Source organism: Balaenoptera ricei, chromosome 7 (assembly GCF_028023285.1).
Source record: "Balaenoptera ricei isolate mBalRic1 chromosome 7, mBalRic1.hap2, whole genome shotgun sequence".
Classification (NCBI taxonomy): Eukaryota; Metazoa; Chordata; class Mammalia; order Artiodactyla; family Balaenopteridae; genus Balaenoptera; species Balaenoptera ricei.
In genome coordinates this window covers 110,755,505-110,781,985 of record NC_082645.1, presented here as the reverse complement: position 1 = coordinate 110,781,985, position 26,481 = coordinate 110,755,505, and the positions used below count along the sequence as shown (strand labels likewise).

Below are 26,481 nucleotides of genomic sequence, written 5' to 3'. Positions count from 1 at the left end.
TGGCTCCTCCATCACAGCCCAATAAAATAAGGCCAAGAATGTGGAACAGCAAGATACACAAACATATTTCTTTCTTTGACTCTCAATCTTGAACTGACCATTTGCTTTAAATTTGCGTGATCACCATGATGGTATCTCGATGGTCTGTCCTTGCACACTGATGCAGATCAAAGGTGAAGATGTTCAGGTTCTTCAGGACTGAAACATCCTTTTTACCCTTGTGGTTCTGACTTTGAAGAAGAGTAAACTATTAAGTGCTCACAGGCAACAGTACCTGAGCAGCCCTGAATTGCCCTGGAAATACCATGCAGTGTGAAAGATGAATGTATGCATCGTGGACTCTTTTCCCAGCCTCCATAGCTTATGCAGATCAAATTACATGTTAACATGTAAGAAGCAGATAACAACTAAGAGCAATAGCTGCTCTTTCTTTACACCTGGAAGAATAAATCCACATGTGATGAACATCTATCATCATTGCAGTTTATTTCCTTGAATTTCAGTTTTCCTTTGTTTTTCATTATACTGTCAGAAACGCATGTGAAGTATCAAAGTGGACCCACTTTGGCAAGGGCCAAGCAATGTGTCCTCGGATTGATACATTCCATCCAGATAATGCATATGTCAGAGAGCCGTGGCACATTTCTCTTCCTGGGGTTTTGTCCGCACGCCCTGCCCATTTATTCTTATAGATCACAAAAGATGTCTTTCACTTTGTATTCTTACCTGGTGCTGTTCCCCGTGTTTATCCTCACCGATCACGTCCACTACAAGCCAGTCAACATCCTACAAGGGATTAGCTTCATCATTACCTGGCTGCTGCTGTTGTTTGGCCAAGGAGTGAAGACCATGCAGGTTGTAGAGTTCTTCTATGGGATGGTCACTGCCACCAAGGTGGCCTACTATGCCTACATTTACAGCGTGGTCAGCCCAGAGCACTATCAGAAAGTGAGTGGCTACTGCAGGAGTGCCACGCTGGTGGCCTACAAGGCGGCCTCAGTGCTGGCCCAACTCTTGGTATCCCTGGCCAACCTATTATACTTTTACCTCAACGTCATATCCTTGGCCTCTGTCTCCATGACCTTCCTTTTCTCACTTTTCCTACCAATGCCTAAGAAGAGCATGTTTTTTCATGCAAAACCCAGCAAAGAAGCTCCTCCAAAGCTACCAGGAAAGGATTCTGTCTTAGAGGAACCTCAAAAGGATCACGAACCAGTCTGCCAAGAACAAATCACTGTTTCAGGGGACCTGGATGATGGCTAGTTGAGCAGCCCAAAGCCAGAAAGTGTAGCTTTGAGAGTTTCTGCAGTAGTTCTAAGATTTGAAGGAGTGCTACTCCTCCACACATATTTTTTACTGGTCCCTATGGTGGGCTTTTTCCACAGCAGGTTTTAACCAGGTTTTAAACTATGTTCAAATCCTGTGAGATTACAAGGCATTGTCCCAGAGTTCCACAATATATAATGGAGCAGTAGAAGCCCTTGCAAACTTTGGGGGTAGCTATAGTTTATCTTTAGGGGTACATGTAGTTATATCTTATCATTGTGCAAGAAATGTATTCTTTCAAATAGTATTCTTGGATAATCTTGTTGTAGTGATTTCGACATTGAATACCAACTACTTTGAAAAAGAAACGAGTTATTGTCACAAAATTTAAAAGAAACAATATAACAAAAGGCTTTGATGAAGCTATACATGGAAGATAGACTTTCACTCATCCCTAAAAACAGGGGGTGCAAATTGCTGTCCCACTGGTCAAACATGGTTTGGCCACGAGTTGGGTGGTTCAAGGTCAAACTATCAAAGCTCTTTCCTCTCTCTAACCTTTTAGTAACTCTAGTCTTTAAACTGTGATTTGCAAACCATTAATATGAGGTGGGCAAATGATGGCCCATGGGCTACCATAGCTAATAGTTTTTACATTTTTAAAACATTGTAAGGGGGAAAAAAAGAATATATGACAAGGGTTGTAAAAAATAAATAACTAGATCCCGCCAAACAACCAAATAAAAACAAAGAAAGATATGTGGCCCACGAGCCTGAAATATTTACTATCTGGCCCTTTATAACATACAGATCTTGAAATCAACTTAGTGGATTTCTAACCAGAATAGAATAGAGAGCGCATCAGCTTGTAAGGATAAATTCTGTTCTGTGAAAACTAGTTTACACACACATATATATGTACTGGTCAACATATAGAAGATATTTCTTTCTCAAGCTTTAGTCAAAGATGTTTGAAAATTACTGCTCTAGGATCTGTCTTATCACTTCAAAGTTTTCCAGTTGAGACAACTTAAATATCTGTATCTTTCCTTAACTATACATGTGGGGATTTGCCAAAGTTTGTTGCCTTCTATTAAGACTATTTTCCATACCCATTTACCCCATTCCCTACCATATCCAATTATCTGCTAGAATAAAAGTGCATTCAGACTGGATTCTAACAACCCTCCATCCAATCTTCTCTCCACAACCAAGTTACTGCATTATCCCATATAATTTGCTCTCTGGCCTTTCATGCATATAATACTTTCATTCAATTGTCATTAATAAGAACTGAGGACAGGGGGCTTCCCTGGTGGCGCAGTGGTTGAGAGTCTGCCTGCCGATGCAGGGGACACGGGTTCGAGCCCTGGTCCGGGAAGATCCCACATGCCGTGGAGCAACTAAGCCCGTGCGCCACAACTACTGAGCCTGCGCGTCTGGAGCTGTGCTCCGCAACGAGAGGCCGCAACAGTGAGAGGCCTGCGCGCCGCGATAAAGAGTGGCCCCCGCTTGCCACAACTGGAGAAAGCCCTCACACAGAAACGAAGAACCAACACAGCCAAAATAAATAAATGAATAAATAAAAATTAAAAAAAAAAAAAGAATGCACTTATGCCAATAGTTCTTTAAAAAAAAAAAAAAAAAAGAACTGAGGACATAGTCACCCTTAACAAATAAACAGTAATCCTTGATTTTGGTGAAAATGGCAGCAGAGGACAAAGAGCCTTCTGGAAAGGGAAAGGCCCTCCGAGAGGATATGGTGTACCTGAGCATTTATGGCTTTTCCGTGAGTTGGCTGGTACGTGTCTGTTTCATCCTTATTTACTACAGATTTCTGATATTGCATCTTGTCCCGTAGGAAGAAGGCAGGGAGACTGAGTGGGCTGGAGAAGCCTTGAGAAGGTCTCTAGGGGATGGAAGGTGTCCAGCTTCTGCTACTGGAGTCACCCTTCAACCCTTCCTGGGCTTTCTGTTTTAGCAAAACTTCCCTCCCAGCTGCGAAGCTACAGTTTTTGGGGTTTTTTAGATGCATGTCCAAGCACTCTTCCTTTTTCCCAGAACATATTTTGTGAAATTTGAAACACTTTTCCAAAAGGAGGGGACTGCAGAGAGAGAGGGAAGATGGGCTGATGCAGAAGTTAATACTCTACAGTCAGAAGGCAGAGCCCAGAGCCGTCTTTGAAGTTAGCCCAACAATGCACACGGATCTTCCTGATGAAACAAAGCCTTCACATCAAATAAGACTTTGAAGATACTTATTTTTGAAGTTGGGGTGTTCCACACCCATGTATTTATTGACCATACCAGGGTCCATTGTTGAGCTCATATTCTTCTCGTTTCCCTTTCTGGAAATTCTATTTTGACTCCTAGAAAACTGTTCTAGGAATTGGTTCCCCTTCACTTATTTCCTCTGTAAGTACTTGCTCCTGGGGAGAAGCAGGAAAAATTCCTCTTTTCTCCAGGTAATGTGTAGAAAAGATAAAATTTTCATAAAATGTATTCTTGACAAGCCCTTTAAACACAAATAGTCTTTAGTGTCTTGGTGATAGTGAAGACCTTACTTAGTGTCAAATTTTTAGGCAAAACCATGTAAGGTAGGATTGGGTTGCTGACCTAAGGACTCACGCAAATTAAACTATGTCTTTAAGAAAGAAAGCTGAGGGTAGTAAGAAATCTGACAACTGGCTACTTAGCTCCCAGCACATTGTGGGAACACACTGGAAGTTTGTCTATATTATGCACATTATAAAATGGATTGTCCTGTGGCCACATATGCTCCTAAGCACTCCATTAGTTGGGTCAGGGCTTGGGTCAGGGTTTCTCATCCTCACACTATTGACATTTTGGGCGGGGTAATTCTTTGTCATGGGGCCTGTCCTGTGCATTGTAGGATGTTCAGCAGAATCTCCAGTCTCCAGCCCACTAGATCCCAGTAGCCAGCCCCTCCCCCAGTCATGACAACCAAAAATGTCTTCAAATATTGCCATCTGTCCCCTGGAGGCAAAAACACCCCTGGTGAGAACCACTGGGTTAGGGTTACATTCGATTTGAGTTAGGATCAGAACTTTTACAATCTTTGTCACACTCTGTTAAAACTACAAATTTATTGCCATATTATATCACTTATATGTGGAGTCTAAAATATGACACAAATGAACTTATCTACAAAACAGAAACAAACTCGCAGACACAGAGAACAGACTTGTGGTTGCCAAGGGGGAGGGAAGGTGGGGGAGGGATGGATTGGGGAGTTTGGGATTAGCAGATGCAAACTATTATATATAGAATGGATAAACAACAATGTCCTGCTGTATAGCACAGGGAACTATATTCTATATCCTGTAATAAACCATAATGGAAAAGAATATGAAAAAGAATATTTATATGTATATTTGAGTCACTTTGTTGTACAGCAGAAATTAACACAACATTGTAATTCAACTATACTTCAATAAGACATTTTTCTGTAAAAAACTACAAACTTATTTGTCTCATTTCTTCAGTAGGGTGTATTATTTTCAAGAGCAAGGATCCATAGTTTACTACCATGTTTTCCCACAGAGAAGCTCAAAAATGCTTGGTGGGCAAGTAAGTGAATGAATGACCAAATAAAGAAGGGAATGTACAAACACACAAATGGGGAAGAAGTGTGTAGAGAGGATTCTGGAAAGGAAGTTTGGTATCTGTCAGGGACCTTGAAAAAATTTTTAAACAATGTTACAGAGAAGAAAGAGAAAAACAGAGACAAGGACAAAGAGAGAGGCCGTTCTTACTAGAGCATCCTTACATGGCACAGAGAAAGGGTGTGCTAGAAAGAGCTAGTGTTTGCGCTGAAGAACTTGGTACCTCAGTCGGTCACCAAGGGTTAACAATTGCCCATTTCTTACCTATTGCTTTGTCTTGACCAAACTTTAATCAGGCTCCTCTCTTTCCTACAGGCCTCCACCCCCTGCCTTATCTGTTTCTCCGGGGACTTGGCTGACCACAGAGGGACACTTTCCTGTCAGACTCTATTGGTCACTTCCCCTTGCTTGTCCAACTTCCCCTCCAAAGATCCTGTGTATCTCCGCTTGCCCAATAGCAAAGGATTATCTTTTAAAAGAAAAACCTTTTTCGGTTTGATTTTAAGATACTTTCAGATTTTGGCAACTGCAGCATTCTCCAGATTCCAATCGTTTTTCTTTTAAATAAGCCTCTCCCTGTCGAAGTCTGGATTTGCTTTTGTTTGACACCAGGCTTTTTCTGAGCCTAAATTTTACCTTCTGCAAAGGGAAGAGGAAAGAAAAAGTGACCTCTATGGGTCCTTTCCAGTCTGATTTATGGAAACCCAAACATAGTTGGTCTATTTCAAACGCTGAGAGAAAAAAGATATGTACAGTTTGCAGAGCTGGATCAAGTGATTTTTCATTCAATCAAAGTTCACAATAAGTCAACCTTATTTACCATAGCCTGGAAATGCTTCAGTGCTTATGCAATGTAGATTTTAGCAAAACAGTACACTACTTTATTATGCATAGAATAACAGGATGATTGGGGTTTCCTCTCTTTTCAGGGGTACATGGCAGTGGGCCATGTAAACGTCAACTAGAATCTTCTGGGAGAGTGGCTTTGGGAATCTTGGCTTTGGGAATCTTCTCTGCAGCTGATGCACGTTCTCTGTTTCTCTTGCATCCACAGCTAATAGCTGGGTGTGCTCTGCTGGTCTTTGATATTCAAGTCAAGTTACATGCTTCTTATAACTATAGCAGCTTATGTATGTATCATTTCTTTCTTTAGCCATCTAAATCTCAAGCAACAAAATATGTTTCTTTCTTTATTCTTCCAGTTCCTCTAAATAGCATTTTGCATTGTTATATTTAATGCTTCATATAAGAGACAATGGAACTATATTTCTATTTTAACCAACTTTCTCTTGGGACTTAAAATTAGTAATCAGGCAAAAAAAATCAGACAAAACCTCACAATTAATAAACAGTGATATATTTTTCAGGTTTTGATTTTTTATCTTTTTGGTATTCCATTTATTTATTTAACAGAATCATTTTATTGATTTTTTTCATTCATAGTGTCCCCCTTTTCTTTCTTGGTATGAACACATAACATGAGATCTATCCTCTTAACAGATTTTTCAGTGTACAATACAGTATGGTTACCTATAGGCACAATGTTGTACCTCTGATCTCTAGAACTTATTCATGTTGCATTACTGAAATATACACAATTATACAGGTTGATTAGCAATTCCTCATTTTCCTCTCTACCCAGCCCTTAGAATCCACCACTATATTCTTTGTTTCTATGAATTTTATATTTTAGATACCTTATAATAATGGAATCAGGCAGTATTTGTCCTCTGTCAGTGGCTTATTTCACTTAGTGTAATGTCCTCAAGGTTCATCCATGTTGTCCAATATTGCAGAATTTCTTTCTTTTTTAAAGGCTGAATAATATCCCAGTGTATGTATGTACTACATTTTTTTATCCATTAATCCATCAATGGACATTTAGGTTGTTCCCATATTTTGGTTATTGTGAATAGTGCTATAATGAACATGGGAGTGCTAATATCTCTTCAAGATCCAATCTCTGTAAATTCACTCATATCTAATTACTACTCTAACTTCTAGGCAAATTTTAAAATAAACTTAACAAGTGTGGGGTAAATGTATCTATAATGCAAAAGGTTAGTGTTCAGGTTTGGAAGAAATTCTAAAAATTATTGACCATGGTTTCAACCATCATGTGATATAAAAAGTTCATATAAAATGACTGTGATTCTTCTATAAAAATATATTTACTTCCTATTTCTTTTTCATGATACAAAAACTGATAAATTTAATTAAATATTAGACAAAACAGTTGTCTAGTACCAATTACTTATTCTCTGATGGAGTGCAAGCTCTGTGAGGATAGTGTCAAGATTGTTCATGATTATACACCCGGTGTTTATCCTGGTTCTCGCTCCATGGCGAGCACGTGACCAGCCTTTCTAGAGAAAAAAAAAGAATGAATAAAATATTAAAAAAACTTTGGGCTATTGAATTTTTTTTAATTTAACCATTCTATTTTCATATAGGTACAAATTAATGTTCTTTAAGGCTTTACAAAGTGTTCCTATTACTTTCCTTTAAGTTACAGGGTAAGCTGGTAAATGCCAATCCCATGATTCCATAATACATGGGGCATAAACAATTAAATAAAATTTCAAGGTGGTTCTATCTTTTAAATTATAGACTATCACAAAGGCTCACTTGTATTTAGTGTTAAATGCCTAACAGAAGAACATGAATACAGTTCTTTTTCCAAGAACTTACTAGCTGGGGCCGTGTACTCTGCATGGTAGCTTTATGGCTCCACAGTGAACAAGTGGGTGCCACTGAGAAATGACCCAGCAGGAATTCTGAAATAAGGTCTTAGATAATATGATTACATGTAATTTCAGGTACCTGGGAAAGTATTTTCTGGGTTTAGACTGAGAAATCTTAGTAGTCAATGCCAGTCTCAGCCTGCCATCAGAATTGTGGTTTCATCCGAAACCACCATGTGCATAGGTCTTATCCAAAACCAAGTCATCACTGACAAGCTGTTTAAGCATCTGTACAAATTAAATCAAGATTCCAGCCTGGAATAATTTACATACTAAATGGGAATCTGCCATTTGATTTAATCTAGGTTTCAAAACATTAATCTAGTATAACATTAGTTCAAGGGAAAAATTTTTAGCTTAACAAGAAATACCTGAAATTATAAGGCTCATTTGGACCACCTGTTCTGTTCTCTTTGTGGGACCCAGGGTTATTTTTGGTTTTAGTTATGTTTAGTTGGTAATTCTTTGCCCTGAAGTAGTGCATTTTCACTGAATCACATAATTTTTAAATGCTTGCATTTGTTGTTTTTTTTTAAATATATATATATATATTTAAACATCTTTATTGGAGTGTAATTGCTTTACAATGGTGTGTTAGTTTCTGCTGTATAACGAAGTGAATCAGCTATATGTATACATATATCCCCATATCCCCTCCCTCTTGCATCTCCCTCCCACCCTCCCTATCCCACCCCTCTAGGTGGTCACAAAGCACCAAGCTGATCTCCCTGTGCTATGCAGCTGCTTCCCATTAGCTATCTATTTTACATTTGGTAGTGTATATATGTCAGTGCTACTCTCTCACTTCGTCTCAGCTTACCCTTCCCCCTCCTCGTGTCCTCAAGTCTGTTCTCTACGTCTACGTCTTTATTCCTGTCCTGCCCCTAGGTTCATCAGAACCATTTTTTTTTTTTTTTTAGATTCCATATATATGCGTTAGCATACACTATTTGTTTTCCTCTTTCTGACTTATTTCACTCTGTATCACAGACTCTAGGTCCATCCACCTCACTACAAATAACTCAATTTTGTTTCTTTTTATGGCTGAGTAATATTCCATTGTATATATGTGCCACATCTTCTTTATCCATTCATCTGTCAATGGACACCTAGGTTTCTTCCATGTCCTGGTTACCTAAAATAACTACCTAAAATAGAACCATAAAGTCATTCCCGTTTAAGTGGTTCCCATTTCCCACAGCTAAAGGTTTTTCCTTGCCTTGGCTAAAGTTCATTCTTATTAAAGCTTAGTTCACAAATTCCATAAGCCTACTCAATCTCATGAACAAAATGGTCAATTTTACATATCTCTATAAATACGTAATACAAAACATTTAGAATATTGAGCTATCTTCTTTGACAACAAAAAAAGAAATCATTTCACAAAACACAATTAAATAAAATAACACCAGGATATTTTAAAAATCTATTTTAATCTCCCACTTGTTCAATAGAAGGAAGGATATCTGCATTTAGTAAATATTAAAACTAAGATTCATATAGATTCAATACTTTTTGAGATAATAAAGCAAGCAGTTTTTACTCTCTAAAATTAAATTTGATTTCCCGATTTATTATCTGGCTTGCAATTTTCTCCCGTTTTTCAGAAATTATTAAGTGTGTGATGGAGAGAATACAAGCTTGAAATCAGAAAAATATAGGTTTGAATATTCAAGTTTATTAGTAATTATTTTAAAACTTCTAATTTTGGAAAATTTCAAATACACTTTAAAAAGTAGAATAGTGTAGTGAAACTTCACCCAACTTGAACGATTATCATTTTGTGGTCAGTCTTGTTTCATCTGTACTCCTCATGCAATTCCTCACCTTTTTTAATGTTTCAGTTTTCTCATCAATAAAATGGAGAATATAACACCTACTTCATGAAGTTTTACAGAGACGAAATACCAGCCTGTTAAACACATGATTTCTGGCCCATAGTGTATTCAATACATGGGTGCATTTCTCTCTTCTTCTAATGGAATAAATATTCACATTAGTCACACTGTTAGGATGTACTTATTTTTTCTAAGGACTTTTACGTTAATCATCTCCAGATAGTTCCTTCTTTTTTACACAAACCCACTGTGTCTTAATTTGAAATGAATATATTCCTATGACTGAAGTAGGCAAAATAGAACTTGAGATGAAAATTATCCATCAATCTGTCTATCCTCCTTCTGTTGCTATTTTGTATAACCTGATTTAAATGTCTGCTTTGCTGGCAAATCATTTTGACCTTTCTGGGGAGTTCATGCAAATATCAAAGACTCAGAAAAAAATTAAATTTGGCAGAAAAAGTCAAGCTTCATCTTGTTTCCCCTGATAATACAAGATTTTTAATCTTTTTAACTTCTCAACCAAGGGAAATCTAGATTTAAGAAACTTCTCCAAAATCTTTCTTTGTATTTCTATATTTTCTCTTCTAGTTTCTGCCAACATCCTCAGCACTAAGAACAACTTTCATTGAGGTTCTTTCATTGAAAATTGTTTTCAACCTCAGCTCCCAAAGAAAGGACTTGTTTACCCAGGTGCCAGAGCAGAGTAAGCAAAAAAACACACAATCCAAAGGCATAACAGAAGATAAATCCTATTTCAATAAAATATTTCCCTAGACAAAAATGTGTTATTGCAAATCCCTGGTTTTGAAAAGCAAACTTCTTCAAAATTGATTTTTGGTAGGAATCTAATTAAATATGCTTGAATTAAACTTCTAAGTGCCAAGACTGTAAAGATATATTGATTAATAACTCCCTAATCTCCATCATAAACGTTCATTTATCATTGATTATGCACTTATGACATCCCATGAGCTCTTTAATGTAATGCCATTTTAAAAGATTGGAATCTAAAAAACTAGAAAGTACAATGTCAGCATTTTCCACATGACACAGAGATTTATCAGAGAGAAGACTGCATTGAAACATCCTAAAGTAATTCTATTTTCTTAGCATTTCTCAAACCGTTATGACAACATGGGCTACTTATGAATTTTGCAATTTAAAAAAAGCCATGAAGAGCTTAGAAAGATGATTCAAGCACATCTTCAAAGATTACTGAAAGGCTAGGGGGAAAAAGGCCCATGAGAAAAGCTAAAAGAATCTTTTTACCTCATCTAGAAAGAGTTAAGGAATAATTTAATAGTAATCTTTAAATACACAGCCAATTAGGCAAGGAGTGGTAACTATAAAGTCTCTATCTTTACTAAAAGCATAAGAATATGTTGTGATATATAGATGATATAATTTCCTGGGGGGAATCTTATTTTTAAAAGATAGATGAAATTCCTCAGTCTAAAATATGGGGGGTGGGGCACGGGGTGTTAGAGGAAGGGGGTGAATAACCACACAACCTCTCAATAAAGGTTAACTTCTTCAGATAACCCTTTAGTTAAGTAAATGAAGTAATAACACCTCACTAGTTTCACACCAAACACCCAGCTATTGACAAATTGGTTGCCTGTTACTCTATCTCTCCATCTCTCTCTGTCTCTCTCTGTCTCTCTCTCACACACACACACACACACACACACACACACATCCTTCCACCCTCCAACTTGCAAAGATACTCTTTTGAATGGGGAACAGATTGGGTGAACATCCTTTTCTTCTCGATTAAGGGAGTTGACAGTTAGGACCTCCTCCCATTCATGAATCTCATTGCCTTCGCCCTCCTCCTCCCTGGATGGTCTGGAGGCTTAAGATATGAAAAGCAACTCTGCAATTTTAGAAGAATATTTTTTCTTCCTACTGTGTTTGGTTCTTAGCTGGGTCTCTGTAACAAAAGACAGATTAACAAGAGAAAAGCATACAAATTTATGTGATCTAAGTTTTATGGGCCACAGGAGCCTTCATAAGGAAATGAAGACCCAGAGAAATATTTAAACCTGTGTGTTTTTATCTTAGATTTGATGAAGACTGGAAAGTCATGAAAAAAATGTGATAGGACAGAAAGGATATGAGCTAAGAGTAGTAAACTGGGGGAAACTTAGCATAGCCTGTGCATTCAGGTTCCTCTCTGTGTCCCTTTGTCTTTGGAGGTAAGGATGCTCATTTCCTCTGGGTATACGGAGGGCACCTCTCACATGAGGGTCTAATGACCTGCTTCAGGGGAAGGTCAGAAAGTCCTTCCTGCACCTGTAGTGTCTCAAATTCCCATTAAAAATATTAGAGAAAAACAAATATTGTATATTAACACATATATGTGGAATCTAGAAAAATGGTACAGATGAACCTATTTGCAAAGCAGAAATAGAGACACAGACATAGAGAACAAACATATGGACACCGAGGGGGGAAAATGGGGGGTGGGATGAATTGGGAGATTGGGATTGACATATATACACTACTATGTATAAAATAGATAACTAATGAGAACCTATTAAAAAAAATATTTAGTATGCCAAGATGCATATTTGGGGGTAGCATGTCCTAAACCCCATTACCACCAAGTTTGGGAAGTACACATGAAAAAGAAAAGAGAAGAGTAGTGGTGTAAAGTGGCCACTTGATGTCATGAAAATCACAGTGCTGTGCTGCTCTGTCTTTCCTGTCCTCCCTGGGGAATGCAAAGTGATCCTTTCTAGCTCTCCTGGCAGAAAGCCATTGCACTCAGCTACTCTAGGACCTGCCAGATGGACCCTGATTACACACTCCATTAGGTTATCTAGCTAGGATAACTGATGCTTTCGTCTACTCTAAATTAAATAAAATTAGGATCATCAAAATGGATTTTTAGTTATAACCCCAAAGGGCTTAGTTAAGGGAGGGACACTCTAAACAGAAAGATTACCTCACAGAAAGTAGAGCAGTGATGCTGTTATTTTAAGTGCATGAAATAGGGATGTGTTCAAATTTGGGGCAGCCTCACACACACCAAAACTGAAAATTTTCAGATGTGTTTAAAGCATGTAATATTTGCCAGCTCAGGTAGCTCAGATGAGTATTTTCACTTCACATCCATTAATCCAAACCTGTGATGTGTACAGTTGCTCAGCCTTAGGCTTCACTATTTCATAAGCTATTTTGGAGTCAACTCAAAGAATAGCTGAAGTTGAAAGCCAGATTTTGAATATCAAACAAAACAACGACTTATATGGATTTTCAACGTGTTTGGGCCCTGATCATTCAGACAACTTCTTTTCTTACCTTTCTATTCTCGTGGAGACGGCCTCAGTGCAGTTATCTTCAGGGGAATAAGACTGAGGGATTGAACTTGAAGAAGAAGAGAGTGATGTTTGACATTTAAACAAATTTCAACAAGTGTTTTTAAAAATATTAAAATAAGAAAGGCTTACTTCCATTAAAGCAACAACAGACTAGATATCAGGAAAATCCTTACACTACAAAACATTTAAAACTTGTGGATATAAATTTAACTTTTTAAAATAAATGTCTGAATTGGTAATAAGTAAGAAAAAATCCTCAGAGGTCAAAGCAGGACAGGAAACCAGATAGACAAGGAAGCACTGAGTCTGTCATGTGCTCAAGGCATCTGCTGATTCCCCCAGTGACCTGGAGTTTGGGCTTCAGTGGCACCCCAAAGGGCTACATCCTCAGTGAGTGGTGAAATAGAATAAAACAGGGGAAAAAAACCCTAACAAAGAAGATTAATCTGGGTGGAATTGGAAGAATTAACTCTAAGAATTTGTCTTCATAAGCCAGCACTCACGTAATTCTAGAACCCAATTCCTGCAAGCTAATTTTTTTTAAGCTGAGAATTTAGTTTAAAGTGGTCCAGATTGGCAATGGTTGCAGGCACATATATGTATTAAAAGCAGATGCTCTCTAGAAGAGTGTCCCTCAACACAAGAATCAAAATATTACCACAGATGAAATTCCACCAAATATGAGTTTATGATTAAAAACTCCAAAATCATATAAGGATATAAAATATCATAAGCAAATCAACTGAAATAATAAACAGCATAATCAGACCAACAAAGGTTTTAAAAGAATTATCAGCATCACTGTGCGGAATTGCTGGATCATGGCAATAATAAAATGCAAACAGAGTTTTAATCAGTTTTATTACTGCTTTTAAATTCTCTACGGACAATTCTCCCCCTTACTGACTGTACCCAGGACAGACAACTCCCACCACCAGCATTCTTATACACCCCTGCTTTGTTTAAGGGTGAATATGTCAAGTGTAACTCCTAAAAAATTAGAAATAGATTACATAATTTATATACAGAAGAGAGGAATACAACATATTATGGAAAAATGATAACACTAAAGAATTCAAGAAAGGAGGGGGGAATTCAGGAGCATGAAAAAATACGAAAAATATAGTAGTAAGAAATAATAAAAAGCTCCTAGACTGAACTACCAATTTACAGAAAATAGAGGAGATACAAGGACTCATTAAATAACATCCAGGGATATCACTCAAAAACACCAGAATCTGGGAAGCTATGGTTCTTTTCAACAAAGAAAATTCAAGGGGATAAGAAAAAGAAGTTGATAGTATCTTAGGGGATCTATCAATCAATTACCATGTGTGAATTTTATTTGAATCCTGATTCATACCAAGAAACTAATCAGGGAAATCTGAACACTGACTAGAGATATTAAAGAATTATTAATGTTTTTAGATGTGATAGTAGTTTGTGGTTATGCTTTCGTGAGTCCTTATTTTTAAAGATACACACAAATATTTATTAAGTTATATGATACAGGATTCAAATTAATCTATGAGGGGAAAGAGTAAGTGCTTGGGGCATTGATGAGACAAGATTGGCTCTGAGCTGGTAATTGATGAAGCCTGGTGATGGATAAATAGGCATTTGTAAACTATTCTGTCCACTTTTGTGAACGTTCATAATTTTCTAAAAATTAAATTCAAACAATTTTAAGTTAAATTACCCAGTAAAAAAAAGTAAAATACTAAAAGGTATTGCCAGACAGGATTCCAATTATAAATGGAATCATTACAAATGATTCCAAATATATTCTATTTATAGAAAACACATCTAAAATACAAGGACGTCTAAAGTTCAAGGGGGAGATGGGGGATAGAGAAAATTCACACCAAACAAACAAAAAAATTTTTAAGTTACTATAGTTAAAATTTTAAAATATAAAATATAATTAAGGCCTCTTGATCTAGACATATAAAGAGAGTCATTAAAACAATTAAGGGTTCAATTATTTCATTAGAAACATACATTAATTCTAAACTTTTATAGGTCTATTAATATAATTTCAATGGTTCTAGATGGAAACACTGCAATTTTTTCAAGTATACTACATTATAGGAAAAGAATAAACTATATATACATATATAGTAAATATGTACTATATCTGTATATATAACTATATAGTTATAGTTTTAGAATATGTATATATTTGGAGAGTTTCAGAAGTATACAAAGTTAAAATTTACTGAATTCATACTATATAGGCACCCTTCTATATGCCTTACATTTAACAACTTATTTAAGCCTCACAACAAGTGTGTGAGTAGGTATTGTTATTATTCTAATTTTACAAATGAGAAAACCGAGACAGAGAATCAGACCTGCGGAAGTTCTCTCAGCTTGTAGTAAAATATCATTATATATATTCAGTGTCAGACTTATGTGACTCATTAATGTCCTTTTCTTTTTCTTTCTCTTTTTTTTTTTTTTTAGTTTTTAGTTTAGGGGAGTTAATTTTCTGTCATTGTTGGACTTTTCCTAATAATAAGCATTTACATAATCTATTCAGCCAAATACAGAAAGGGAAAATGTAGTTCTACTATGGGTCGGAAACTAAACGAATCAGAGGACTCAACTCCTGACAGGAGTCCAGTAACACAGTTTTAGTCTGGTCTCTCCCACCATGGACTCAGAGGACAGGCTTCCTGAATATATATGGTGCTAAAATACATGGTTCTTTAGTGTTTTATCCTAGACTAAGATACCATGAAAGACAGGACCATCATGAACCTCATCAACATCACATTAAAGCCTCAGCTATTGGGCAGTAAACAGGATACAACCAAAAGATGGAGTTGATGAAACTGAAACAAACCATCTGTATGGTCTCGGTGAGCAACTGGGACCCAAAATACTATTTCAATACTTTCAAGTCTGTCCCCAAAATAGCATGGAAATCAGACAACTGGGATCATCCAAGAGCAGAAAGATGAAATATCCTAGAGTGAATGATATATATTAGCTGTCTGTGCCTTACCTCATAAAAGTGTGATTTGTTTTGATTTGGATAATAGATAAAGAAATACATAGCACAGGTCCAATACATATTAAGTGATCAATGTGTGATTATTATTATTATACTAGTATTGTATATAGGCATAGTTCAGAGATATTTCAGGTTTGGTTCTAAACCACTTCAGTAAGGTGAACATCAAAATAAAGTGAGTCACATGAATTTTTTGTTTACCAGTGTGTATAAAATTTATACTGTATTGCACTGTTAGTGGGAATGTAAATTGATACAGCCACTATGGGGAACAGTATGGAAATTCCTTAAAAAACTAAAAATAGAATTACCACATGACCCAGCAATCCCACTACTGGGCATATACCCTGAGAAAACCATAATTCAAAAAGAGTCATGTACCACAATGTTCATTGCAGCACTATTTACAATAGCCAGGACATGGAAACAACATAAGTGTCCATTGACAGATGAATGGATAAAGAAGATGTGGCACATATATACAATGGAATATTACTCAGCCATAAAAAGAAACGAAATTGAGTTATTTGTAGTGAGGTGGATGGACCCAGAGTCTGTCATACAGAGTGAAGTAAGTCAGAAAGAGGAAAACAAATACCGTATGCTAACACATATATATGGAATCTAAAAAAAAAAAAAAAAAAATTGTTTCTGATGAAGCTAGGGGCACGACAGGAATAAAGATGCAGAAGTAGAGAATGGACTTGAGGACACGGGGAGGGGGAAGGGTAAGCTGACACGAAGTGAGAGAGTGGCATGGACATATATACACTACCAAATGTAAAATAGCTAGTGGGAAGCAGCCGCATTGCACAGGGAGACCAGCTCTGTGCTTTGTGACCACCTAGAGGGGTGGGATAGGGAGGGTGGGAGGGAGGGAGACACAAGAGGGAGGGGATATGGGGATATATGTATAGGTATAGCTGATTCACTTTGTTATACAGCAGAAACTAACACACCATTGTGAAGCAGTTATACTCCAATAAAGATGTTTAAAAAAAGTTATACTGCAGTCTATTAAATGTGCAATAGCATTATATCTTTAAAAAATAACGTACAAAGCTTAACTAAAAAATACACTATTGCTAAAATATGCTACCATGATTGTGAGAAATACATTTGTGAGGGGAGCCCAGCATTCCTGAAGAACTCTGTGGTTGCTTTTCTCTACAGGTCAGAAATTACAGTAGGAGCTGATACCATTGAAATGAGATACTTAAATGCAATGGAGATAATGGGGTCCTGGGGTAGCAGAGGCCAAGTGCTGTCACTTAATAGCCAAAGACAAGATGGTATGGTTACCACAGTGGAGCCAAAACAGTGATCAGAATAGCCTAACTCACAGAGATCTGTGGTGTTGGCTAGTGAGCATCCCCAGAAAAGAAACAGATGCACAATCTACTAAATTCTTACTTGATCTGTCTAAGCAGAGGTGTTCTAATTAATTTTAAGCAACTCAATATTCACTAAAAGTTCTAATGGAAAACACTGACATTTGCTTTGTGATAATTTGGAGTCTGAGGTTTTTAGTAGAGTGAAAGCTGCCTGGAAACTAATCCACCCAAGGATAAAAGATGCCTGAAATTTAATCCACCCAGGCGTCTTGAATTTAAGTCCAAGGTGAATGAGTTTAGGGGTAGTGGGAAGAAATGTTTGGGCATACGAGGCAGCTCCACTGGGAAAGTTTTCAAAACGTTTCTTCCCAGATTAGATAAAATGTTGAGACTAACCACTTTATTCTCTACTACGGGCCTTGATCTCTCTCCCTGCTGTGTGCTGAGTAAACACCTCATATCTATTTTACAATTCACAAATTCTCTCTTTGATGGTGCCCACATTTATTTTGTTGCTTGAGTTTTTATTTCAACTTGCATATTTTTATTCCCAAGATTTCAGATTGGTTGTTTTGATATCAATCTATTCTTCTTTCATTTCTACCTGTATTTGCCTTCTAAATTCTTATTCTTTTTTTATGGAAGTCATCCCTTTATTTATCTCCTTGAAAATTCCCAAAAAATTCTTACTTAAAAGACATTGTCAAAGAAGAAGTAAAGCTGTCACTGTTTGCAGATGACATGATACTATACATAGAGAATCCTAAAGATGCTACCAGAAAACTACCAGAGCTAATCAATGAACTTGGTAAAGCAGCAGGATACAAAATTAATGCATAGAAATCTCTTGCAGTCCTATACACTAATGATGAAAAATCTGAAAGTGAAATTAAGAAAACACTCCCATTTACCATTGCAACAAAAAGAATAAAATACCTAGGAATAAACCTACCTAAGGAGACAAAAGACCTGTATGCAGAAAACTATAAGACACTGATGAAAGAAATTAAAGATGATACAAATAGATGGAGAGATATACCATGTTCTTGGATTGGAAGAATCAACATTGTGAAAATGACTATAGTACCCAAAGCAATCTACAGATTCAATGCAATCCCTATCAAACTACCACTGGCATTTTTCATAGAACTAGAACAAGAAATTTCCCAATTTGTATGGAAACACAAAAGACCCCGAATAGCCAAAGCAATCTTGAGAAAGAAAAATGGAGCTGGAGGAATCAGGCTCCCCGACTTCCAACTATACTACAAAGTTACAGTAATCAAGACAATATGGTACTGGCACAAAAACAGAAATATAGATCAATGGAACAGGATAGAAAGCCCAGAGATAAACCCATGCACATATGGTCACCTTATCTTTGATAAAGGAGGCAAGAATATACATTGGAGAAAAGACAGCCTCTTCAATAAGTTGTGCTGGGAAAACTGGACAGCTACATGTAAAAGAATGAAATTAGAACACTCCCTAACACCATACACAAAAATAAACTCAAAATGGATTAAAGACCTAAATGTAAGGCCAGACACTATCAAACTCTTAGAGGAAAACACAGGCAGAACACTCTATGACATATATCACAGCAAGATCCTTTTTGACCCACCTCCTAGAGAAATGGAAACAAAAACAAAAATAAACAAATGGGACCTAATGAAACTTCAAAGCTTTTGCACAGCAAAGGGAACCATAAACAAGACAAAAAGACAACCCTCAGAATGGGAGAAAATATTTGCAAAGGAAGCAACTGACAAAGGATTAATCTCCAAAATTTACAAGTAGCTCATGCAGCTCAATATCAAAAAAACAAACAACCCAATCCAAAAATGGGCAGAAGACCTACATAGTCATTTCTCCAAAGAAGATATACAGATTGCCAACAAACACATGAAAGGATGCTCAACATCACTACTCATTAGAGAAATGCAAATCAAAACTACAATGAGGTATCACCTCACACCAGTCAGAATGGCCATCATCAAGAAATCTATAAACAATAAATGCTGGAGAGGGTGTGGAGAAAAGGGAACCCTCTTGCACTGTTGGTGGGAATGTAAATTGATACAGCCACTATGGAGAACATTATGGAGGTTCCTTAAAAAACTAAAAATAGAACTACCATACGACCCAGCAATCCCACTACTGGGCATATACCTTGAGAAAACCATAATTTAAAAAGAGTCATGTACCACAATGTTCATTGCAGCTCTATTTACAATAACCAGGACATGGAAGCAACCAAAGTGTCCATCATCGGATGAATGGATAAAGAAGATGTGGCACATATATACAATGGAATATTACTCAGCCATAAAAAGAAATGAAATTGAGTTATTTGTAGTGAGGTGGATGGACCTAGAGTCTGTCATACAGAGTGAAATAAGTCAGAAAGAGGAAAACAAATACCATATGTTAACACATATATATGGAATTTTAAAAAAATGGTCATGAAAAACCTAGGGGCAAGACGGGAATAAAGACGCAGACTTACTAGAGAATGGACTTGAGGACACGGGGAGGGGGAAGGGTAAGCTGGAAAAAAGTGAGAGAGTGGCATGGGCATATATACACTACCAAACGTAAAATAGCTAGCTATTGGGAATCATCCGCATAGCACAGGGAGATCAGCTCGGTGCTTTGTGACCACCTAGAGGAGTGAGATAGGGAGGGTGGGAGGGAGGGAGATGCAAGAGGGAAGAGATATGGGGACATACGTATATGCATAACTGATCCACTTTGTTATAAAGCAGAAACTAACACACTATTGTAAAGCAATTATACTCCAATAAAGATGTTAAAAAAAAAAAAGACATTGTCAGTTTTATAAAGTCAATTTCATCTGAAATGAATTCACGTCCGAAGTTTTATTTCATTGTTCTTTCTCAACATTAGATGTTTGCAAATGTGCATTAGTTATTTATTACTGCATAACAAATTACTACAACACTTTATGACTTAAAAAGCACATGTTGATTATCTCACAGTTTCTGAGTCAGGAATCTGGGTACAGCTTAACTGGGTCCTCTGCTTCAGAGTCTCTTACAGGCTGCAGTCAAGGTATTGACTGGGCTGTGGTCCTCTCAAGGCCTGCCTGGGGCAGGATCCATTTCAAGTTCATGTGACTGTTGGCATAATTCATTTCTTTGTGGGCCATTGAGCTGAGGCCTTCAATTCTTTGCTGGCTGTTGACTGAAGACCATCCTCAATTCCATGTCATGTGGGTCCCTGCAACATGGCAGGTTGCTTCATCAAAGTGTACAAGCCAAGAAATCAAGAGTCAGCTTGAAGACGGAAGTTACAGACTTTATGACCTAATCAAGGAAGTGACATCCTACCGTTTGTGTGGCATTGTGGTCATTAGCCATTAGATCCAACCAATACTCAAGAGAAGGTGATTTCACAAGTGTGTCAACACCAGGAGGCAAGGATCATTGGGCGTCATCTTAGAGGCTCCTACTACAAAGTGTGTTTGAAACTTGTTTGCAGACTTACTTAAAGTGAAAGGTGTTTTGGTTTTGTTTTCATTTCTTTCTCTTCTCACCCCAACTCCCCACACCCTGCTTCTTCCTGTCTAGAAGTTTTGCAGTTATCTTTCCTGCCCCACCCCCAGGCCCCATCCCATAGTAGTCATGGGATATTATAGATTATTCTCAAACCACAGATGATTTAAGTCAATCTGTGGTCTCAGATGTGGCATATATACTAAAACCGGAATGATACAGAGATGATTAGCATGGCCCCTGTGCAAGGATGACATGCAAAGTCATGGAACATTTCATATTTAAAAGAAGAAAGAGGGGGAAGGGGAGGGGAGGGGAAGAGGAGGAGAAGCAGGAGGAAAAGATTTGCCGTCTCGGGACTGTGTCCATCCTCCAGTCTCTCTGGTGGACAATAGTTTAGAAGCCATAGCCCCAGGCAGCAAAGAGCAGTAGATATTTTTCAAGACCCAAGAGGACCCACCTTGGCACCTAACCTTGAAAGTGAGCGTGGCTCTGGTCTCCCATCCCATGTGGGATATCTAGTCTCTGCTATCATATCCCCACTCTCTTTATTTATTTATTTATTTATTTATTTATTTATTTATTTATTTATTTATTTATGGCTGTGTTGGGTCTTCGTTTCTGTGTGAGGGCTTTCTCTAGTTGCGGCAAGTGGGGACCACTCTTCATCGCGGTGCGCGGACCTCTCACCATCGTGGCCTCTCCCGTTGCGGAGCACAGGCTCCAGACGCGCAGGCTCAGCAATTGTGGCTCACGGGCTTAGTCGCTCCGCGGCATGCGGGATCCTCCCAGACCAGGGCTCGAACCCGTGTCCCCTGCATTGGCAGGCAGATTCTCAATCACTGCGCCACCAGGGAAGCCCCCCACTCTCTTAATAGCCCATTTTCAGGCCCAGAACCCAACAAGGCCACGGCTACAGCCTTGCATTCTGCATTCTCATTCTGTGTCTTCTCCATGGGGATATTTATCTTGATTTTGAGCCCAGCTATACTATTAACTTATTTTATTTTTATATGTTATCCACACTAGATCTTTTTTCGCTTTTTTGAACATAAAGGTTGCATCAATGTGAAAATACTGAACCATTGCTACCCAAAATCTCCTCAGCCTACCATCTCTACTCCTTATAAAACAGCAAAATCTCCACAATTGGAGAAAGTTGTAGAGAATAACCATAAAAAGACAAAAGGAAAGGAAAAGGAGGGGAAAGAAGAGGAGAGGGAAAGAAGGGAATAGAAAGGTAAGGAAAAAGAAAAGAAGCGGTTACCCTGTTGCTTTTAATTAAATTGAAAGAGTGGGAGAAAAGACTTTCTCCTGGAAAAAATGCATTGAAAACCCCCTTTCCCCTTGGCTTCCTTTCATCAGGGCTTCATTTCACTTATTACTTTTGCTAAAGATAGCTGAGAAGACAGAGGCATTGGGAGAGTTTGTGGCAATCTAATGTGTTTTATTTTAAAATGTTTCAATATCTTTTATTGAATATTGCAGTGTACTGAAAAAATTGAAAAGAAAACTTCATACACAAAGAACAGGAAGAGGCGAAGAAAAAAGATTGAATATGCCAGTAAAAGAAACCCGTCAAAAGCCCAAGTGGTCTTAGTCCTGCCAATGAATTCTGTATTTGGGTCCTGAAGGGAATGGCCTTGTTTAGCTTGCGGACCAGCTGCTGATGAGCCATGTCATGTTGCATCAATGAACCAGGGAAGAGGCTACAAGCTTGGGTATAAGGGAGAGAGGAGTCACTGAGGCAAAGTGCTGTTTCACTGGGAGGAGAGATTAGTCCCCCCAGACCTGGCAGGGCTTCCTATCCGACCTTTGCTTGTGAGGCTGCCACTGTGAGTGTTTTAAAGGCTTTGTTCAAAGATAAATTCTCTCTTAAGTTTCAGGACAGACAAACCAGGATTCAGTGTGCTCAGATACAACGAAAACAAAAAGAATGTTTTCTTACGGGCATCTAGTTTTTATTTTATTAGGAAGTTTGGACGATATTCTGTGATAACTAAGAACACAAAAGGAAAAAAAGAAAAGAAAACCATGCATGAGGACAGGTAAAAACGGAGCAAAGATGGAGCTGAATGGCAGTCAATTGGATGTATTCATACCCATAAAACCAAACATTAGGAATCATTATTCTGTTCAGTTGAGTTTACTAATTTGCACAGTTACTCAGGTGCTGGGCTGCATACATATTTTTTCCATTAGATGTTTCCTATTAGTCTGGAAACTTTGCAGATGGGAAGACTTGAGGTACAAAAGCAAGCCAGGAAGAGAGTCCAGGACCATAGAACGGAGGAAAAACAAGCAGAATGGGAACCAGCAGCACCTGCAGACCAGCCCACCTGGCAGCGGCTTTGCTTCCGGCAGCCGCTCTCGTGCTGGCAGCAGCCCTTCCGCAGCCGCAGCCACACGGGCTGCAGCTGCAGGTGCGGCGATGGCGGCAGACCGCGGGGACGCTGCAGCAGCTCCCAGGGCAGCCGTAGCAGCAGGGGCCGCAGCCGGGGCCGCAGCCGACCCGGGAGCGTCTGCACGGGGCGCAGCTGCCGCCACCCCAGCCGAGGCAGCCACCGCACCTTCCACAGCCACAGCTGCCCACGGCGTCGGGAGAGAGGCCTCGGGGGAGGTGAGGAGGGAGACCCAGGAGGGAGGGAGGTCTGATGCCGCCTTCTACGAAGCCCTTATATACCATCTTGGGAGAAGGGAGAGGAAGCAACCCAAGACTCCTGACCAGTGGTCACTCCCTCGTTGCTGCCATTGCAGTTTCCAAATGGGGTTGTCTGGGGTTATTCCTTGTTTACATTCTTATGGACTATATTTGACCCAATACATTTGCTAATTTTAGCTTTTCTCTTTAAAGTCATTTTAGAAACAAACCAAGAGATGCTAACATGTTGGAAGGGATCTTCATTTTCACAGAAACACAGTTGAATCTTTGAGATTTTGAATTAAGAAGGCACTTGATTACTACCAGCTCCTGTTCTGTTTCTCCTCAATGGTTTTCTCTCCAAATATTCAGTTGAAATCACCCTGTTTTAACAGAAACTTCGAGATGCAGATGAGTAAATATGAATATACAAATTGAACAAGCCATTCTCTTTCAAAATTTTCCCATTTGTTACTACTGTGTGCCTTCCACCTCATTAAATTGGCCATTTTAGTTCTTGTGAAGTTACATGTTCACGGCGATATTTCCAAAATTTTTGGAATGAAATGCAAATAAAATTTTTAAATGAAATGACCCTCTTTTCTTTTTTAACCTCAAATGTTGTCTATTGAAAGCCTGGATCCAGTGCTCTCCTCTCTCACCCTGCAATCCTTCCCTTAGCGCTCACATCCACACCCATGGTTTCCACTTCCACATGTATGTGCCTGGACTCGTTCCTTCAGTGTGCACGTCCAGCTTGGAATCTTCTCCAGACTCTGAACTTAGCCAACTCGCAGTCTACCTTCTCCCTGCGGGTATCTCAGAGGCACTTCCAGTGTCGATTGCCCCAGACTCAAGTCCTAATCTTCCCTGCCCACCCCCCACAAAAAAGTAAATTTCTCCACTGTTCCTTACCCATCAAATTGGCAATCTATTTCAAAAGTCATCTTTGAATCCTTCCTCTCAGCCCATATCTAGTCTCTCACCAAATTCTGTTGATTCTGCCTCTTTAAAAGCTCTCACACCTATTCACATATCTCTGCTCCACTGTGCCGCTCACGCCTGTACAAGCACCCCCTGAGCAGCTGAAATGCTCTTTGGTCCGCATACCACAGAAATGGTTTGGGATCACTGATAACACCACAGTCAGCCCTGGGGACGACACAGCATTTCCTCTCACTCAAATTCCTGAAGAACAATCTTACCAGATTGGCAAAATGGGTTCTGAACAGCAAGCCTGTTGCAAATGAAGCTTGGGGGAAAGTCAGCCACCAAACATCCCCACCAAGGTCTCTGAACTCTCAGTGATGGCTAGAGATGCTCCTACACCAGCTTGTGTGATGAATAGCCCACTTGCACTTTCATTTTTCCTACATTTTTACAGCCTCCATGTTGGTCACCAATCCTCAAATCTCACCAGGATCCACAACTACATGCTTTACCTCATAGCCACAGACTCCTTTTTTTCCCAACTTCCCCTACATCTCTGGCCTCTGCCCCCGCACTCTTCAGGGTAACTGCCCTGCTGTCAGAATCCCCTAAGTCAGGCTACTTAGCAAAGTGTTTCTCTCAGACATCAACTGATGTCGTATCATCAAAGACAAAATTAGTTCCTCATCCAAAGCTAAACATACCAAGAACTACATCATCAAAATTCAGACTCGTCGGAGGATGTATTTCTGTTTTTAAAATAATCATTACAGCCTGGGTGTGAGAAGACAAATCACAATGGTATGCTTCAAATGAAGAGGTAAAGAATAAAAGCTTCTAGTCTCAGCAGTTCCCACTGGTTACAAAGCATGATCAGGGCATCTGGCCTTGGCGGTGGACTTTGACTGTGTTGCCATTTTCACATCCCCATCTCCCAATGTCACTTTATTGCAAACTCTTTGAGGTCAGAGATTATACCTTAAACTTCACTGTACTGACCCCCTTGGAAGCTCACAGACCACCTGGCCTAGGGGCTGTCCAATGATGGGTATGGTCTGCAGACCCCCTGACAGCCCACACACACAGTAATGTTCCCTGGGCAGTGAGGGATGATAAAGAAGTCTGCCCATCTCTGTTGACAGCCTGGTTCCCAGCATGCTTCCCTAGAACTTTTAGGCCTTTTCAAATTGCACTGGAATATAGTTTTATGAAAAAATTAACAAAACTGAAAATGTGATGAAGACAAAGGTATCTAAAAGGGAAGTGATAAGAGATGATGGATTCTTCCATATAAATCAAGCCAAATAGCAACAGGGAAATGGTCATGTGTCTTCCCTCTCCTGTCCACAGAGTCGGTATATAAGGGCCTCCCCCAGCAGAAGGCAGCATCAGACCTCCCTCCCCTCCTGTGTCTCCTTCCTCATCTCTCTCGCGTCCTCCCTACTTGACGCCGTGGGCAGCTGTGGCTGTGGAAGGTGCGGTGGCTGCCTCGGCTGGGGTGGCGGCAGCTGCGCCCCGTGCAGACGCTCCCGGGTCGGCTGCGGCCCCGGCTGCGGCCCCTGCTGCTACGGCTGCCCTGGGAGCTGCTGCAGCGTCCCCGCGGTCTGCCGCCATCGCCGCACCTGCAGCTGCAGCCCGTGTGGCTGCGGCTGCGGAAGGGCTGCTGCCAGCACGAGAGCGGCTGCCGGAAGCAAAGCCGCTGCCAGGTGGGCCAGCTCAGCTGCTGGCAGCATTTGCTGGGATTGGGTTTGTCTGTTGGCAAGTCTTTCCTCCAGCCCGCCCCCCCCACCCCCCGTCTCTCCTTCTGTGACCTGGAAGTCAGTGCACTCAAGGGTTGTAATCTCTGCCACATCACAAATTGATAATTTCAAAAGACCCTGCTATTGAGGTGAATAATAACTGTGCAAACAAGACAGCCCAGCCGCTGGAGACAATTCACATATTGAACAAACTTGAAAGTCGAATCATAGTTACTTTTTTGCTTTTCTGAAATTCTTTTACACAACTTCAACGCCCGCGCTTGTTTTCACTGTGCCCGTACATTACATGCCATTTCTTCCCTATTCTGCCCAGCAGTGCTGTACTGCTAAAAATGAAATCTTAAAAAGAATAATGCACCATACATTGATGGCTAAAGATCTTTTTTTTTTTTACTTTTATTAATTGTCTTGCTATGAAAGGACCTTCTGTGGTCTCTAAATTCAGGAAAGCTAAATAAAGAAACTCTTGTTGGGAA

At 39.2% G+C, this 26,481-nt stretch overlaps 1 non-coding gene and 1 pseudogene across 1 annotated transcript; both read left to right on the top strand.

Moving 5' to 3' along the window:
• Nucleotides 1-702: 702 nt before the first annotated feature.
• LOC132368828 (thiamine transporter 2-like) lies at nt 703-24,565 on the top strand (annotated as a pseudogene).
• Nucleotides 20,856-20,959, top strand: LOC132369447 (U6 spliceosomal RNA). The gene has a single exon (XR_009504420.1). It is a non-coding gene; the product is annotated as a U6 spliceosomal RNA (small nuclear RNA).
• Nucleotides 24,566-26,481: the final 1,916 nt, after the last annotated feature.